An 18,116-nucleotide genomic window follows, 5' to 3' on the forward strand; every position below is an offset into this window, starting at 1 on the left:
CTGTGACCAGGGAAATCAATCTGTCATAATGCCAGGCAAACAGCCAAACAACAAAGTGCCAGAAGGCCCTAAAGAGTTAGCAGGGGGAAAAAAAAAAGCTCCTGGCTTCTATAAATAATGCTAGCCATTTCACTGAGATGATGATGTAGTCGGATGGGGGTTGGGTGTCCATTCTCGAAGGAAGGGCACCAGAGGATGGACAGATGTCAACTCTACATTTGGGGTGCCTTGTTTACCACAGTAGACCAAACAATAGGACCCAGGTGGAGTTACCCACCTAGGCAGCACGCACAGCTTGCTATAGGAACTTAGAAGAATAAACTGCCCACTGAGCTTGCCTTGAGACATCTCCAGCTGTGACAAAGGATGGGTTCCCTCACCCATCTCTAGCTGAAGCAAGAAGGGTTTGGGTGGGGCTCCCCCTTTAAACTGAGAGCTGAACATTAAACTTCGAGCCTTGAACACAATACTTGGCTCCATCTTTTTTTGTCCTCCGTCCCCCTTTCATGCTCAGCCCCCCTTTCAGGTGAACCCAATTAATCCGTGGCCGCAGGTGTATTGAAAACTCTTCTTAACAAAGTCCTTTTCATGCTGGCCGGGACAGCATCTTTAAAACCTGTTCCCTTAAAATTCCAGGTCATGAAGGCTACTGACACCACAGCCTCCTGTGGCCCAAGGTACAGCTTTCCCTCTAAGACAGTGGTTCTCAGCCTGTGGGTCTCAGTCTCAACAGGAGTTCATATCAGATATCCTGCATATCAGATATGTATATTACCATGCATATCAGGAGGAAAATTACAGTTATGCTGGGCGGTGGTGGCACACGCCTTTAATCCCAGCACTTGGGAGCCAGAGGCAGGCGGATTTCTGAGTTCGAGGCCAGCCTGGTCTACAGAGTGAGTTCCAGGACAGCCAGGACTACACAGAGAAACCCTGTCTCGAAAAACCAAAAAAAAAAAAAAAAAAAAAAAAGAAAAGAAAGAAAGAAAGAAAAAGAAAAGAAAATTACAGTTATGAAGTAGCAAGGAAATAATCTTACGGTTGGGGGTCACCACAGCCTGAGGGTCACAGCATTAGGAAGGTTGAGAACTGCCCCTCTAAGAGGGAGATGAGTCTAGCCCAGCTAGGTGGGCTTCACACCCAGGCCAATTCCTGGAGGGGAGGAGGAGCACCTTCTCAGGCACAAGTACACTCACTTCCTCCTGCCTATCCCTGAACAGAAGGGGAGCACATAGCCTGCCTGACAGGCTTTGGCATATAGCCCAAGCACAGAAAAGTAGTTAAAGTAGTTTTTAAATGTCACCTCTTAGAAGCTCCCAGCGAACTTCAGCCCATTAGAGAAAAGGATAAGAAGGCAGTGTAATCATTGGACAGAGAGAGGAGAGCAATTAGGAGCCTTTCAGTGGTGAGGCAGCATTCCCCTCAGGAGCACACAGAGAGCTTGGCCAAGAGCTGAGGGACAGACACACCCACGATCCTCTCAGCTCAGCTCTGAGCTACTCAGAACCTATCAACCCTTCAAGGAGACTCGGGAGTGGGTGGAAGTTAGCAAAAGCAAGACTAATGCCCCAAGGGGGTTTCCCAGGCTTTAGAACACAGGCAAAGTCTCAGCAGCCTAAGGCAACGTGTCAAAATTATGGCACATTTTAAAAGGGCAAACCGGAGAACCAAACTCTCTCCAAAAGCTTCAAGAGTTTCGTTTTAAACCAAGACAAGCTCTAACTCCTCCAATCAAGCACTTTCTAAGTTTTTAAAAAGGCTCCACTTCCCATGGGAGATAAACAGAAACAGTTATTTTCACTTGTCCCGCCCGGACTTAAAAACAAGGAGTCAGAATTTTATCCATCGCTCTTAGCCACCAGCCACTCACAACAAACAACGCATCCGGGGTGTTCTCCATGGAACCAGACCTGTAAAAATACTCCCAAGATCACAGGGTGCAAACGCGACCCCCCACCCCAAGAGGAAATTCTGTGTAAAACCGAACAACATATTTACCAATTCGCCCAACCTCACACAATTTAAGTTCCGGGAGCAGGTGGCCAGGGAGGCAGGCAGCCACCAGGCAGGTGCAGAGAGCTCTGAAGACCAGGAAAAGGAACCTTAGGAATTTAAACCTAGAGCAAAGGGAGGGTCTTCCGTTCAAATGCAAATCTTTACCTGCGGTTCACCAAGATCTTTGGGTGGACCCAACGTGCTGGAAGAGTAGTGCGCACAGCTGGGGGACTTTTCCGATGGTTTAAACCCTTTATTACGGCCAGACGGTGGCTGTCACTGCGTTGGCCACAGAGCCCGGGCTCCGGGAAGCAGTTCTTTAGCAAACAAACAACCCGAGATCCCAGGGTGCTGGCTGAGAGCTTTCCCAAGGGCTTTGCGAGCCGGCTCCTCCCAGGTCGTACAGCCGCTTGGCCTGGTGGTGAAGACTACAGGCACGCCCACGTCCCCAACGCGCGGCTGCAGACAAAGCGCTGGGTCTCCGGCAGGCGTCTTCCCACAGCTGTCACTCGCGGCCTGGGGCCCGGAGGGGACCTGGCATCACAGCTAGGCGACCCCAGCCCCCGGGTCTCGGGGCACCTTCTGCTTCCACTTTCCCCGGGAACTCATCGTCGCCAGCACGGGATCGCCCCCGCACTGTCGCTCAAGGCCACTCTAGGAGCCTTTACTTCAAAGACGTCCCACTCTAGGAAAAGAGCTTGGTTAGTCCCCGGCTCTTCAGCCACACAGTAGAGGGAGACAAACGGCGGAGAGGCCGAAGCGGGGGCGCAGGGCGCGGGCCCGCGGCAGGTGCGTGGCGGCTGGCAGGTGCGCGCCGCTGGGGAGGGTCCTCCGTTGTCCCCGCGCCTACCTGCGCTCCGCAGCCAGCGTCGCGCGCTTCCTGCCGTCGACTTCCTGGAGCGGCCGCCCTTTCACTTTCCCGGCCTTGCGAACGCCGGCCCAGAGCGGCTCCTCCCTCTCCCGCGCGCCCCCTGACCCCGGCCCCGCGCGCGCCCAGGGGATGCTCAGATCGCACACTGCACGGGGGATGCACTGGGGCATCCTCCAGCTGTTCCTGTGTCCCCACACCTGCCTGTCATGCCCTCCTAGGCCCCGCAGGACGCTGGGCTCTTACTGGCACGGTGCCCAGCAGCCAAACGCCGGCTCCTAGGGGGACCTCAGCACTACCAGGCTTTTGTCCCCAAGGCGGACCTTACTAATGCCAGCGAAATGGTCAAGTTCCGGGGTAAAGATTTGCTCCCTCGGAGTCCTAGACTGAGGACTACCTCTCTTGGCTTACCACGTCAAGTGTCAGAGTCAAGAGCACTGGCGTGCTACAAATGGAACGGGCACACGCCTGGTACCGCACCTGTGCAGTGTGATAAACGGTTTGCATGGTTAGGTCTTGAAGGCCAGCCACTCAGGTCACGGGGAGGTGCCCTGGCACACAGCTTCCTTGTCAGTTCCGGATAATTATCTTTAAAACCCCACACCTCCTGCCAAGAATTGACCCTGGAAAGTCCAGGGAGGGCCTGATTACTTTTCTAAAGGGCACCTGCCTCACACCTCCACCTGTCGCCCTGGCCTGGCATCCAAGGCCAGTCCTGCCGCCCAGCTCGCAGATCAGCACCTGCCTGGAACAGCAAAACCAGGCAGGGAACCAGCTTTCTAGGAACCCCCACTGGGTAAAACCGTGCTTAAACCAAAACCAACCGGAATCCCTGCTTTAAAAGTCCTTAGACAGAGCCGGGGTGAGGGGAGGGAGTATTGGGGGGAGGTAACTAGCGCCCTCTTCAGACTGGTTGGTGTACTGGCGGCCCACAGCTTCACTCTCCTCCCCATCCCCCACCGCCGCCACAAGCGCGCACTCAATTTGCTGAACCCGGAGAGGTCAAGCCATACTCTACTTACAGGTTTTGAGAAGTGTTCTGTACCCTGGAAGCAAAGTTGACTTCCTGTTTGAGCCACCTGCACCCATGTCTTACATGGGAAGTGGCCCGGGAACTCTGGTAGGTCTACCCTGTTCCTTTGGCTAGATGTCTCTCTCCTCATTTTTTTCCGCCTCCCTAACTCTCCATTCCTTGTAAGCAGCATAGCAACTCAAGTGGACATCTTCTCTAGGCGCCTCCCCTACGTCACTATTTCTCAGGCCTGTCATCTTCAAGCTTGCTCAAGAGTCCGTTGCCCTTCTTCTTTCTGCCAGTGTTCCGTTTTTTTTTTTGTTTGTTTTTTTTTTTTTTTTTTTTTTTTTTTTTTTTTTTTTGGAACTGCCCCAAACTGTCCTCCCAAAGCAAAATTTGAGCTCCTCAACTTGATGGACCACTTTTAGAAAGCCTTTCCACACAACAAAGAACACAAACTCTGAAGGAAGCTGAGACAGGGCCCTGAGGCCATTTGCTCAGCCAAAGAGCCTCACAAAAACTTCCGGGTAGTTTTTCAGTTCCCAAGAATGGGACTTTTCACATTAGTGTGTTGGGATTTGTCTTTCCTGAGTCTGTAGTTTTTGAATGAGCTCAGACTTTCGAGTATTGTTGAAAATACGTCGCTAGAGTCTGTTTAAAATGCTCTTGTCCTAGTAATGCTAGTCTACCTCCCGGCCCCTAGGGGGCGCAGGAGGGAGTCCTAGATTAGAAAACCTCTCTAAGACAGAGACAGTTATGGATTTTTTTTTTCTTTCACAAATAAATAAAGAAAAAACAAAATGACAAGTTTTGCACAGATCCTGGAGTCAGCCAGAGGGAGTCTGGTGACTTACGTAGAGTATTTGCTAAAAATGTCAACTTTAGAATCTTAGTTAATGTTTCATTATATAATGTTTGAATATATAAGTTAATGTTTACACGATTATAAGAAACATTCAAATGTGTTGAGGTAGGATGCGTGGGTGCAAAACTTCAATACATTTTGAAATGTGAAGTTTGCGATTGCAGCCACAAGGCTGGCAGGTTTTATACTTCAGAGGCTATGGGAAAACATCGGGTGTCCCCACCATGATTTGTGGTCCATGGCCCTCTTGCCCCAGCCTCCTGAGTACTGAGATCCATGACTGGCTTCCCCTACTCTCTCTCCCCCTGCGAATATCCAGAGGCTTTCACACGGTAGGTGCATGCTCTACTACTGAGCTACACCCCAGCCCTAAGAGTCATTTATAAATCAAATCTTTAAAAAAAAAAAAAATACTGAAAAGACAGAGAAAGAGAAGACAATAAAGGGGTTTGTGTTAGCCCTAGGCAGTGACTATTTAGCAATGGAACTGTAGGCACTAATATTTAAATTAGAGAGGAGCTTTGGCAGTGTCTTGGTCTGTTTTTTATCCTGAGGTAGGGTTTTTCTGTATAGCCCTAGCTGCCTTAGAACTCTCTTTGTAGACCAGGTGTTAGTATTCTGTCTAAACTCCACCCCCACAGTTACCTAGCAACAGCCAGGTATTCTCCTCCCCACAGTTACCTGGCAACAGCCAGGTAGGCCTGCTCCACTATAAAAGGGGCTGCTTGCCCTCTCCTCTCTTGATCTCCTGCTCTCTTGCCTCTTGCTTCTCTCTCTCTCTTGCCCTCCTTCCCCACCATGTGCTCATGGCCGGCCTCTATTCTTCTCTACTTTTCTACTCTCTCTCCCTCTCTCTGCCTTTCTCTGCCTCTACTACCCTCTTAATTTCCCTCCCCATTCCCTGAATAAACTCTATTCTATACTATACTATCGTGTGGCTGGTCCCTCGGGGGGGAAGGGATGCCTTGGCATGGGCCCACTGAGACATCCCCTTCCCCCATACCTCACCACACTGCCATAGAACATATTCTATATCTCTTTATCTTTTTATAAACACATCACCAGGCCTGCCACAAACTCACAGAGATTCTGGGATTAAAGGCGTGCACCACCAAGCCTGGCTTGGACCACACATTCACAAGTGGCTTCCTGAAGTGACCTGTAGAAGACAGATTGGGCAAATATTCTTGTTCCTAAGACCCCTTGGCAATGTCTTCCAGTAGAATAACTTTATTAATTCCCCCCTCCATCTGTAGGATATGGAAAGTGGTCACACAGGATCTAAAATGGGTCCTATCTGGAGCAGGGATTGTATAAAACCTGGAATCGAATGTGGGGGCTGGTACAGCTCTGAAGCTGAACCCTCCTCCAGGGCTAGCCTGTTGCTGTATCTGTCTGCCTGCTGTGGGGTTCCCTGCATTTTAGGCTTATAGTTAGCACAAGGCCAGATGCATGGAAACAGAAAAAAAACAACAACAAAAAACCCACCCCCTGACCCCTGTGGAGCCATTCCTGTCAAAGCAACTGGTGGAGATAAATGTGACAAACAAATTGGACAATTTTTACAAGGTGTCCCCAAAAGGATCAATAACCTTCCACTGTGCTGTGGCAAACCATGTAGCTCAAATCAAGAGGCTGTGCTTTTAAAGTTCCCGGCGGGCCTATGTGTGTGGTGATTTATGAAAAGAGAGTTCGCTTTACTGCACACAATATGCTAATGCCTGGGGGGAAAGAACAAGCTCAAAGCTTCTTCCTCAAACCCAAGTGGTGTCACCAGGATTTCCCATTTCCTAGCCTGGGGAAAGTTGGTGTCAGAAGAAGCCCTGTGTGGCACCTCCTGAAGCTACCCTGCTCAACAGTGTGTGTCTGTGGGGAGCCGACAGAAGGCAGCTATCATCCTTGCAGCCATCTTGAGCCATATACCCTGACAAGAGACTTGATTACAATAGCCTACAACAGCTGAGCACACTCTGATAACATCTTGCTTTAGATACCCAGGATTTTCCCTTGGGTGTGTGAGACTTAAAGGTGTGTGACTTAAGGGCGTGACTTAGAGATCAGATTTAGAGACAAGACCTAAGGGCATGACTTAAAGGTGTGACTTAGAGGCGTGGCTTAGAAGTGAGACATATAAAAGGCGAGAGGCAGACAGGAGAGTTCAGAACAATTTGGAGTATCAGAGAATCAGACACTTCAGAGAGACACTAGGAACAGATTATTAGGCACTGGGAAGAGTACAACTATGAATACAACTTGGAGTAGGAATTAGGCGTTAGGAGAGTACAACTTGGAGTACAACTTGGAGTAAGAATTAGGCATTGAGGAAGAAGACACTTGGAATTAGGCATTAGGTATTAGACACTTAGCACTTGGAGAAAGAACTTGGAACTTGGAGGCACTAGGAACTAGGAACTCAAGACTTAGGACTTGGACTAGGAAGAGAAACTGAAGAATAAACGGGATTGAATTACACTCTGTCTGGTCTCCATTCTTCGCATCTGTCCTCACTCTCTCTCTTGCTGAACCCCGACCTGAGGACCGGAGCTGCTTGGGGCAGTGCAGGCTAACAAGTTAGTCCCCAAGGCTTTTGGCAGTGCGGGTCCCAACATTGACAGAACGGTCCGAGACACTTGGGCCCCCAAACGTGGGGCAGCTAGGGCCGCAACACATGTCGATCGCGGGCTTCACAAGCCGGCTCATCCTTTTGTGCATCCTGCCTGTGGTCATGGGAAGGTTTGGGCCCTGGGCTTCTCTGGACACACACTCCTTCCCACTTTGCTTATTGCTTCAACTTCCACCCTCCAGAGCCTTCCCTTTTAACCCTTTCTATACACCCTTTCTAAAGCCAGACTTGTATAACTCTCTAACAAATTCAGTCTTTTACTGTCATTCAAAGCCACTTTTATTGTGAACGTTGCTTTATGATTTCAGTGGGTGGTGGCCAAGCAAGAGGAGACATATGATTTGGGATCTGAATGCAGCTCCAACTCAAACCTTAACTCCAAACTTCCAGGGACCCTGTGAAGGCCCCTTGACTCTGATGAACTCCCGGTTGTGATCCTGGGATTGATGTGAGGATGGACTAATGATGTGTGTGTGTGTGTGTGTGTGTGTGTGTGTGTGTGTATGTGTGTGTGTGGTGGGGGAGGGGGTGAGAAGTAGGGAGGGGGAAGGGGTAGAGGTGGGAGGAGGTAGGAAGGGAATAAAGGCGGTGAGAGGTGGGGGGGTGGGAGTGGAGTGGAGGTGGGGGTAGAGGTGGGGGGTAGAGGTGCGGGAGGTGTTTGGTAACCCCAAGTTTTACTTGTTCCATTCCTCTGTGGATCCTCATCTAGCACTGTGATTGGCACAGTCTAGAAGCTTAAGAAACCCTCACCATTGAGGGAACACTTAGGTTTCTATGGAAACAGTAAATCAGCTTTAAATGCCTATGGCCATCCTAATGACTGGGAAACAAGCATCCTAGATGAACCCGGGACACATGACTAACTGGGATGGTGGGGGTGGGGATAGAGGGGTGCTCCAAAGTCTCTTTAGTCAGTTTATTTTGTTAAATTGTCCACAAAATAGACTTTGAGACCCCCCCCCCACCTTCAACAAGTCCTGTTTAAGTTTGGTTCTTCACACGGTTACCATGTATCAATCACAGCTTTCTAAGACAAGTGATTGAACTTCTGTCCAGGGTTTACATCTATAATCCCAGTGCTCAGGAAAACTGAGGCATTTGGAGTCATCCTGGGCTTAAATGTGGGACCCTCTCTCAAACCAAACCAACCAAACAAACAAACAAACAAAACAACCCAAACTGCACATGGCTACTTTCCATTGAGGTCTAGCTACACGGGATCAGGCCAAGGAGCCCAGCACCCACGTTCACTTCCTGCATGCATGCTCAAAGTCACTGCTGTGCCCACACCAGCACTTACTGAATGAGTCACACCAGGGGCCATTTTTAACCCACACCAGTCCCAGTTAGCTCTGTTTACCTTATGCTCATGCTCCCTGCCTTCTGCTGTGCTCCCCGCCTGCAGCTGTGCTCCCTGCCTGCTGCTGTTCTCCCTGCCTGCTGCTATGCTCCCCGCCTTCTGCTGTGCTCCCTGCCAGGTGGTCATAGATTCCCAACTCTCTGGAACCGTTAGCCCCTCCCCCCCCCCTTAAATGCTTGGTCGTGTCTTTTGTTTTGTTTTGATTTCCTTTTGTTCTGTTACGGCAATAGAAAAAGTAAGATATAAACTGCACTCGCGACGAGATGCCTTCTAACCTATTAGACCAGCAAAGAAGAAAAATGGCCTCTCAGAAGTCCCAAAACAGTGAGTCACATTCCTCTGTAGGAGTGGGGATTTGCCATCCCGGAAGCTAAGGTCGCGGCCGGCCGTATTTATAACCCGTGATAGTTGCCCTTCATCAGCTTGACTGGGTTTTGAACCATCTAGAAGGCATGCCACTAGGCTGTGAGGATGTTTCCAGACAGGATTAAGGAGAGAAGCCCCAGCCTGATTGTGGGTAGCATCAGCCCACGGACTGGGGTCTCAGACTGAACAAAAGGGGATAAACGGAAGAGCCAACTGAGTGCTTCACGGCAGAACACAGCAAGCACCTCATGTTGCCCCCTGCCTGGCATTTCTTCTATGATGGACGCCTCCTTTCCTAAATCATAAGCCAAAAATCCCTTCTTCCCTAAGATAGCTTGGGGTCAGATGTTTCTTCAAATAATTAGACAAGCAAGCAAGCCATAAACACCCCACACCACTGGCTCCTCGACAACGCTCAGTTCTGCAAGTCAGGATTCTACAGCGTGAACTTGGCATGAGGACAAGCCTCCAGCCTTCAGACACTCACACGGACGCACACACTAGTTCATCTCCTGGGACAGTGGGTGTGCAAGTGCCCTGCCTTGCTTCACCACATCATTGCCATGCACGAGCACCTCTTCCCCTCAGTTTAAATTGAATTTCCATTTAGCAGAATCATGTGAGCTCTCGCCTCCCAAGTGCTGGGATTAAAGGCGTGCCCCACCACCACCCCGCTTTTTCTGTTTTATTTTAATTAATTAATTTTAAATAATTTTTCATCTCTTCTTCTTCTTCTTCTTCTTCTTCTTCTTCTTCTTCTTCTTCTTCTTCTTCTTCTTCTTCTTCTTCTTCCTCTCTCTCTCTTTCTCTCTCTCTCTCTCTCTCTCTCTCTCTCTCTCTCTCTCTCTCTCTCTCAATACAGGGTTTCTCTGTGTAGCCCTGGGTGTCCTGGAACTCACTTGCTCTGTAGACTAAGCTGGCCTCGAACTCAGAGACCTGCCTACCTCTGCCTCCTGGGTGCTGGGATTAAAGGCATGTACCCCATCAGTTGGCATTAACCATGGATTCTCAGCCAGATTTCTAGTAGCAGGCATTCATTTTCTCCTGGGAAGTGGAAGAGTGGGCTTTCACTCTAATCAGAAATTGGTTGGTTACCCCATACCAGCCATGCCACGAGGCATTCATGGGCATATCTTGTCATACTGGTCATTACCATAGACCATAGGGTTCACAGCTATAAGGGTATTGATGACCCCTCCCCCAGCAACCTGTGTGAAAGACATGTTGAAAGACAACTAACAGGGAGGAGACTTCCTGGGCAATACACACTTGACTTCTCCCTGTCCTGTGACCAGTGAACGTCTCTTCCTTTGTCTATATCAAATACTACACAAACACAACAACTTAAATCCTGGAGCATATGTGTAAGGGGAGGTGTTGATACTAAGGTCTAGTTCCCTAACTGGTTCTTGATTGGTCAATAAAGAAGGCTGGGAGCCAGTTGCTGGGTGGAAGGTACGGGTGGGACTTCTGGGTCCCAAGAGGAAAAGGCAAAACCAAGGAAGGAGAGGGACTTTTCTGCCATACTTTGGAGAAGAAAGTAGCAGTCATGTAAGGTCTTGGGCAGCTAGGGCCTGCAACTTCTGCTATGAGTGGGGGTTGAGGAGATTGGCAGGGGCTGGCTGAGACAGGCCACTAAGATTAGGGCAGGAGGAAACACCAGTATAATAATTGACAAGGGCGTGGCTTTCCAGGCAGGAGATTCTGCATCCAGCAGTTGTGCCTAGCCGGCAAGTTCTAAAATAATAAAGCTGTCTATCTGTCCTTTATCCGAGGATTCTAGGACCTCAGGTTGGGGCTGATTGCCATTGACCCCGAAGCTAAGCTGGGTGGAACAAAAGGGACCTGGGAGGGGCCAGAGCGCAGCAGCTGCCAGACAAAGGCAGTGGCATGTTTTTAAAATCTACACACTACACATTTCTATAGAAACACACTAAGTTTCTGTAGAAACTCTGGATCATCTTAATCCTTGGTGTCTTACTCAGGCAATTTACCACCTTCCTGAAGGCAAATAGTGTTTCAGTTTCAGTGTGTTGCTTCCGTCTCTGGCCCTCTGTCAGAGGATCTCATTTATTCTTAGGTACTGGAGGAGTCCGCTTTATGTACCACATGACTGCACCATCACCACCACAGGCCACAGTAAGGTTATTTATATGTGGTATCAGAGTCAGGACTCAGTGAAAGTTGACTTCTGTGTTCAGCAACACACACACACACACACACACACACACACACACACCCCAAAAGCAGAACCAATTCTAATTACCCAGTTAGCACATAGTACACTCATTTTAAAGAGAAGGGATAACACACAGCCACAAGGCATGGGGTTTTGGTAATGCCTTAAGGGTGCACATCACTGCAGATACTGCCACATGGAGAATTAGAGAATCCCTTTCTCGTTTCCTTTTACCCTTGGTCTTCTTTCCTTTTACCTAGGACTCCACAGACACTCAGATGCTGTTAAGCAACTGAGCAAACTCCTGGAAACGGAGTCTGACGTAATAGAAGATCACAAGCTGGGAGAAGGGGAAATGAAACATTGTTATGTTCCACTTTCTCTACACTGGAAAGGACTGCCGCTAGGTATAGTTTTGCCACAAAGTATCTGAAATTCTATTTGACATATGTGCCTTGATGACTTCCTAAATGGCAGGTAGCTGCCATGTGGCATGTAGCCAAAGCTGCAGCCTGTGACACCTCCTGTCTCTACCCTGGCCTATTCTAGCCAAGTTGTTTTTCCCCCTGCTATGATGTTACTGTGCAATCTCATTTCCTGGGAAGAAGAGATTTCCTTATTTCCCTTTTGACAACTGTATTTTAACATCATTAAACCTTCTCCCTCAGGGAGGAAGGGAAGGATAGAAGGAGGGAGAGATAGATAGATAGATAGATAGATAGATAGATAGATAGATGGATAGATAATAGATGATAGATAGACAGATAGATGATAGACACATGATAGATAGATAGATGAATAGATAGATAGATAGATAGATAGATAGATAGATAGATAGATTTGGGGCTATCATTCCATTGTTTCCATATGCTTAACATTGTTCCCCATGTTAAAAAAAATCCAATGCTAAACAGTTAACATGTGCATGTTCAAAAATATATATAATTATAATATATATATATATATATATATATATATATATATATATGTATGTATTTTTTCCTAGATACTTCAGCCTCCCACCCTTGTAAATCTTGGTGCTAACATGAACAGAAATGACTCTCTGCTTATCACAAACTAACTTCTGACTGTCACAGTTACTTGTGCCAAGGATCTTTGGCATAAAAGAAACCCATCTGAAAGCAATTAAATGTTCTCCAGAGACCTTATGATGGTTTGTATATGCTCGGCCCAGGGAGTGGCACTATTAGAAGATGTGGCCCTGTTGGAGTAAGTGTGTCACTGTGGGTGTGGGCTTTAAGACCCTCATCCTAGCTGCCTGGAAGCCAGTCTTCTGCTAGCAGCCTTCAGATGAAGATGTAGAACTCTCAGCTCCTCCCCCACCATGCCTGGATGCTGTCATGTTGCTGCCTTGATGATAATGGACTGAACTTCTGAGCCTGTAAGTCAGTCTCAATTAAATGTTGTTCTTTATAAGACTTGCCTTGGTCACAGTGTCTGTTTGCGGTAGTAAAACTCTAACTAAGACAGACCTGTTGACAAATCAAATGTCCTGAGCCCATTGTGAGAGAGACAGCAGTTGGTCTGGGGTGCAGCCCAATGAGAATGCTAACTTAGCATGTTCAAGGAGGACCTGGGTTCCATCCTACAGAACAAACCAGTCAAACCCAAAGAAAATCAGTGTGCTATTTTGAGTGAGAAAGGTCTTGGACATTTCAACACTCAGGTTAGTGTCTGCTGTTTGGGGAGGTTTAGGCAGGACAGGGTTGTTAGGGGAAGTCACTGAAAGTGGCTCTGAGATGACAGGCCACAGGACACTTCCAGTCTGCTGTCTCTGCTTTGATTTTCGGGTTGAGATGTGACCTCTCTGTTTCCTGCTCCTATGACCATGCCTGCTACATGTCACTGTAGTTCTCTGTCATTGTGGTTCCTTGTCATTGTGGACTCTTACTCTGTGCAACCATAAGCCAAATAACCCCTTTCTCCTGTAAGTTAGCTTGGCTGTAGTGTTTTATAAGAACAACAGGAAAGAAACCAATACAGTCAGCAGCATCAGCGTAGTTAATAAGAGGTGCTCCCTATGTCGGGTCGGCTGTGTGCTCAGGACAGTGTGCTCAGTACAAATGAGGGGTTGATGCCACCGACTCCGTTTTACCATTTCCTAAGCAGACTTCAGGGCACCCAACCCTGGACTGGATTCCTGCTACTGGCCTAATGTATGGTGCTATTTTTTAAAAAACCACTTTTTTACAACAGAATTTTTTGTTGCTATAGGCTGATACCCAATAAGTCACAGCTATGCGCCTTGCTAAATGGCCAAGACCTCAACAATCATCAGAAATGACGGTATACTTTTATAGTTAAGGCAGATCTGAACGGATTTTCCTGAAAACCTGTTTTTTTTTTTTCTTTCTTGTCTAAGCAGTTGCGTTTTTTCCTGACTTCCTGGGTTCTTAAGACCTTTTTTCCACTTGAGAGCTCTGAAGGGGACACATGCAGAGCCCTTGGTCAGTCACCATGGCAACTGACAAGCTCACAGAGCCTCCTGTTGGGAGGTACTGAGGTGGAGCCCTGGTAGGTGGCCTCGTGGCCAGTTAGTTTCCTTGGCAATCTTGGAAGCGCCCCCTCCCTACCCGCCCACCCATCCACCTCATACTGAGCTTGGTTAGTAGGGACGGTTTACCTTCCTTTCCTCTTTTTCTTTTCTTTTTCCAGTGAAAAGGGAGCCAGGTAACGAGACAAGAAGGTTTCAGTTGGAGACGTAGAGCAGAGGGCGCGAGAGGACTCTCCGTCCTCTCTCAGCACGTGGCTGGCCATCTGGGCATAAATCCTAACGGGCCACACCTGCTGTACTTTTCTGGCACAGCAAGGGCCCAAGGAGTTTGCTCCCAAGCCCTTTGCAACGCACGATGGGCGCACCCTAGTGGTGCATGTTGGAAATTCTCTTCAGGGACAGGATGAGAAAGAGCTCTTCCCTGGAGTCCTGATCTCTAGTGAGGCAAAACCTTTGCCAAGGTGTCAGCACCTTCATCCCTGTCATGTCCGTCAACTATGTAGATAATTGCTACTCATGCAGTTGAGAGAGACTTCTGTAAGTTTCCGGAAAGCTCTGAGAAGATGACTCAATCCTATGGGTAAAATAAGACAGCACACTTTCGGGCTCTGTCCCTCTGCTGACAACCTCTGCTCATGACTTGACAGAGCTGCCGTTTTTTTTTTTTTTTTGCTTAAGCCGGTTAACCCCGTGGGTTGCTTAAGTTGCTTTCAAGCGTTTCAGTGGGAGACTCTCAGGAGTTTGGGAGACAGATGAAGGTCACTCGAAACAAACCACAGCAGCCTTTAAATCAGAGATCAGGGGTTTAGCAGAAGTCGCTCTCATTAGTCACTTTTGAGTCAGATAGCTTGTTCTGAACCCAGCGGCTGATCAGTGTTCTACAGCCATCTCCGCCATCCTTGAGCTGAGATTGTACTTGATTATACAAGCCGTTGTACTTAGCTATACAATGGTGAGGTGACAGCCGGGGCTTCTAACATAATGCATGATACAGGTCGCTTACACAGTACCAGCCCAACCTGAGAACTCAGCCCAGGTATTCTCCTGTCCTTTTGAGTGCCAATCCAAAAGCTGAATTCCTGGTACTTGCATGGTCCAAAAAGGCTAACACTCATTTCAGTTTCTAACATTTAAAATATCTCTTCACTGTAGAAATAAGACACACTCGATGGAAACCAATGTGGAAACTTTCAACAACTACAGACACAGTGATGTTCCCCTGGTATCCTGACGCCCTGCTTTCTCCTCACTGGAGAAGCTCCTAACCTGTGTTTATGATCCTTTCCTCTTTGGAAGTAGTAAAAAACAAAACAAAACAAACAAACAAACAAAAAAAACCCCTGTAATTTTAGGGCCTTATATGTCAATTGTTTGTGGCTTGTATATTCAGTCAATGTTTGGGCCTGAGGGTTCAGCCTTCTGGAGGAGAGACCCTGTTTGGTGGGAGGGTAGGTATTGTGTGCTCTGGAAAGTCCACGGGTGATTGCCCACATGGGTGACCACGCTGGCTGAGCCCTGCAGCCACGCAGCACAGTAAGGGGACCAGGCTGCTGTGAGCTACTGTGTATATATCCATCACTCTCATCGCCCGGTTGTTACAATAATCGACACATTAACCAGGCATCATCTCTAACCTCCCCACCCCCACCCCTGAAAGCTTATTATCTCTAGTTTACGAAGAGGGAGAGCAGGGGAGTTCGAGAAGTTTGCTTCAAAGTAAAACCGGCGACAGGAGCCCAGAATTGTAGGGCGACTTTCGGTCGTTAATGTTTTTATCAAATGATTCTTAACTTTGTAGTCTGCTTTCTTCCCAGTCAGAGCAAACTTTTAGATGAACTTAGATTAATAGGGTTGTGCCTGGCGGTGGTGGCACACGCCTTTAATCCCAGCACTTGGGAGGCAGAGGCAGGTGGATTTCTGAGTTCGAGGCCAGCCTGGTCTACAGAGTGAGTTCCAGGACAGCCAGGGCTACACAGAGAAACCCTGTCTTAAAAAACCAAAAAAAAAAAAAAAAAAAAAAAAAAGATTAATAGGGTTGTGTTATCATTGCTTAAAGTATTGCCTTTCAAAAGCGACAGAAAGCAGCCATAAACTGTCTTTGAGTTCATACAAAACCACATAAGAGGCTGGATACAGACCTGGACAACGGCCAGACAGACCGTATCCAAAATAGAACAGTGAGCCCAGGCGCAGTGATACAAGATTGCAATCACAGAACTTGAAGGATGGAGGCAGGAAGATGAGGAGCTCAGGGTCAACCACAGAGCAAGCTTTTGGTCAGCTTGGCTAACCCATCTCAAAAACAAACCCGACACTGTCTGTGGATGGATTGGTTGTTGTCTCTAAGCCAGGCATGGAGGCTGCCACCTGCTCTTCCTCCAAACACCCAGCAAGACCAACGATAATTCTTGTATCAACCAAAATGACCTACACTTTATTAATATTGGGCAGCTTTCCTCATTTTTATCCTCATTTTAAACTAGGACCAACCGGGAGCTGGGGAAAAGGCTCAGCAGTTAGGAGCACTCCCAAAGTTCGATTCCCATCACCCACGTGGCCGCTCACAACTGTCTGATGCCGTCTCGCGGTGTGCAGATGTCCATGCAGACAGAATCGTCTACATAAAATACATAAATAAATACAATCTTAAAAAAAAAAAAAAAAAAAAAAAACTAGGACCAACCAAGAAAGCCAAATACATATCCTGGCTAATATGTAACCTCTGGTTTCAGAAAGCCAAGTCCAAAGACACCCCTTCTCTCTCCGAGGGACCATCTGACTCTGTCTGTCCTTGTCCTCTCTGGAAATACAGGCGATGGTCGCTGACTTTGTTGCCACATAAGACTCAGAATAAACAGCCTTTGCTCGTCCTGGTTAGGATGGTTTAAGTTTCTCATAGAAATGTACATTCTGTCGTGAAACTGAAATATTCAACCTCCACCCTATTTCTGTCTCAGCCTTCCCATGGTGGTCTTTTTTGCTGTCTTCACACAGTGAAAGACGCAAGGGCAGAGGACAAATCATGTGATGTCCTCCGATGGCAGAGGGCAGATTAATAGTAGGTGTGCTTCAGGGAGACCCCTGAATGGTGTCTGGATATCAATAGCACCTGGTGAGAGGACAAATCTTTTAAGTTCAGATTCCATTTTAGAGAACCTGACCTGAGTTTAAACTCAGGTAAACTAACAGGCTGGTACCTAGCATTAGTTTCCAAGTTGCCCCCCCCAACAAAACCTGAGCCTAGCTCCAGTCTCTAGGCTAATCTCCAATAAGACCAGCGTTTCCAGGTTGCACCCCTAACAAATCTGCACCCCCAGGTTACAAGTCCACCCCCTGTGTAATGACCACCAATGCAGAGGCTTTGCCCCATAGACATTCGGGGTTTCCCCACCACCAAATTTATCTTGTGTGATGGTGGTGCATTGTAGGGGCCTGAGCTAGCTCAACTAGAATAAAGACCCTAGTATGAGTTATGTCAGATCGCTCCTGTCTGGGTTTTGGGAGACCACTAACATTTCCCTGGTACTACACTGGCATTCTGAAGGAGATATTTAAACCCTGGCTGCTGTAGGATGCAATAAGTCAAACTTACAGAAATGTCCCTGATGAAACGAAGGGCCTCACAGCCTCGTCACTTTGGGCCTCACCTCAGCGCCACTAGCATGGCTTGGAAGGGTTTCCTAAGGGCTCACATGTTAGGTCACCAATCTGTGGCATGGGTAGGTAATGAAAGAAGTCAGATCACTGAGACACGCCCTGAAAGGGGGCTCCTGTGTCACTCATTCCCACCATGACACGGCATGCAGATGTGACAGAGAGGGCCCTGGACATGAGGGTTTGAATTTTTCCAGCACATTCTATGCTGTGTGAGGACAGACCACACTCTGGAGCCCCAGTGCTAAAGCAGAGACTCTCTCAGGATAAAGACACATCTTTCAGTTTTACTAGCATAGTCCCATGGCTGTATCTACATACTCGGATTTCCTTCTCTTTTTTGGAGATGGAACTCCATCATGGGGCAGATGCAGAGAAATTGAGAATTTCTCTCTCTCCACAGTTCCGGATAAAAATTTTAATTAATTCTTTTTCCTGCTTCTTTGTATACACACTGTGTTTTTGCTCTTAACACAAATAAGTATTCAGACCCAGAGGCAGACCTCATGACTGGGGTTCTTATAATGCTGACAGAAGCCTCAAAGTGGCAGAGACAGTTACCCATGGACTAAAACCTCTGTAACTGTGAGCTAAGTGGTAGCCTTGAGTCCTTTTTCACAGTGGCGGAAAAGTTGTTGGCATATATCAATAGCACCTGCAGGGGATATTTAAGCCTCAG

General features: G+C 47.8%; 1 protein-coding gene across 5 annotated transcripts in view; it reads right to left on the reverse strand.

Annotated features, from left to right (window-relative positions):
* Slc37a1 (solute carrier family 37 member 1) overlaps window positions 1-18,116 on the reverse strand; it is a 75,262-nt gene that overhangs the window by 55,159 nt on the left and 1,987 nt on the right. For 2 of the 5 annotated variants that reach the window (XR_013105352.1, XM_034524734.2), the window contains exon 1: window positions 2,161-3,228. The exons of 1 other annotated variant lie outside the window; for it this stretch is intronic. The gene's annotated coding sequence lies outside the window, so the exon portion shown is untranslated. Of the gene's footprint in view, window positions 1-1,998; window positions 2,021-2,160; window positions 3,229-3,274; window positions 3,296-18,116 lie in introns of those variants that run through there. 2 more of the 5 variants (XM_076916773.1, XM_076916772.1) reach the window with 2 other exon arrangements.

The sequence above is a fragment of the Arvicanthis niloticus genome, chromosome 20 (genome assembly GCF_011762505.2).
Source record: "Arvicanthis niloticus isolate mArvNil1 chromosome 20, mArvNil1.pat.X, whole genome shotgun sequence".
Taxonomy (NCBI): domain Eukaryota; kingdom Metazoa; phylum Chordata; class Mammalia; order Rodentia; family Muridae; genus Arvicanthis; species Arvicanthis niloticus.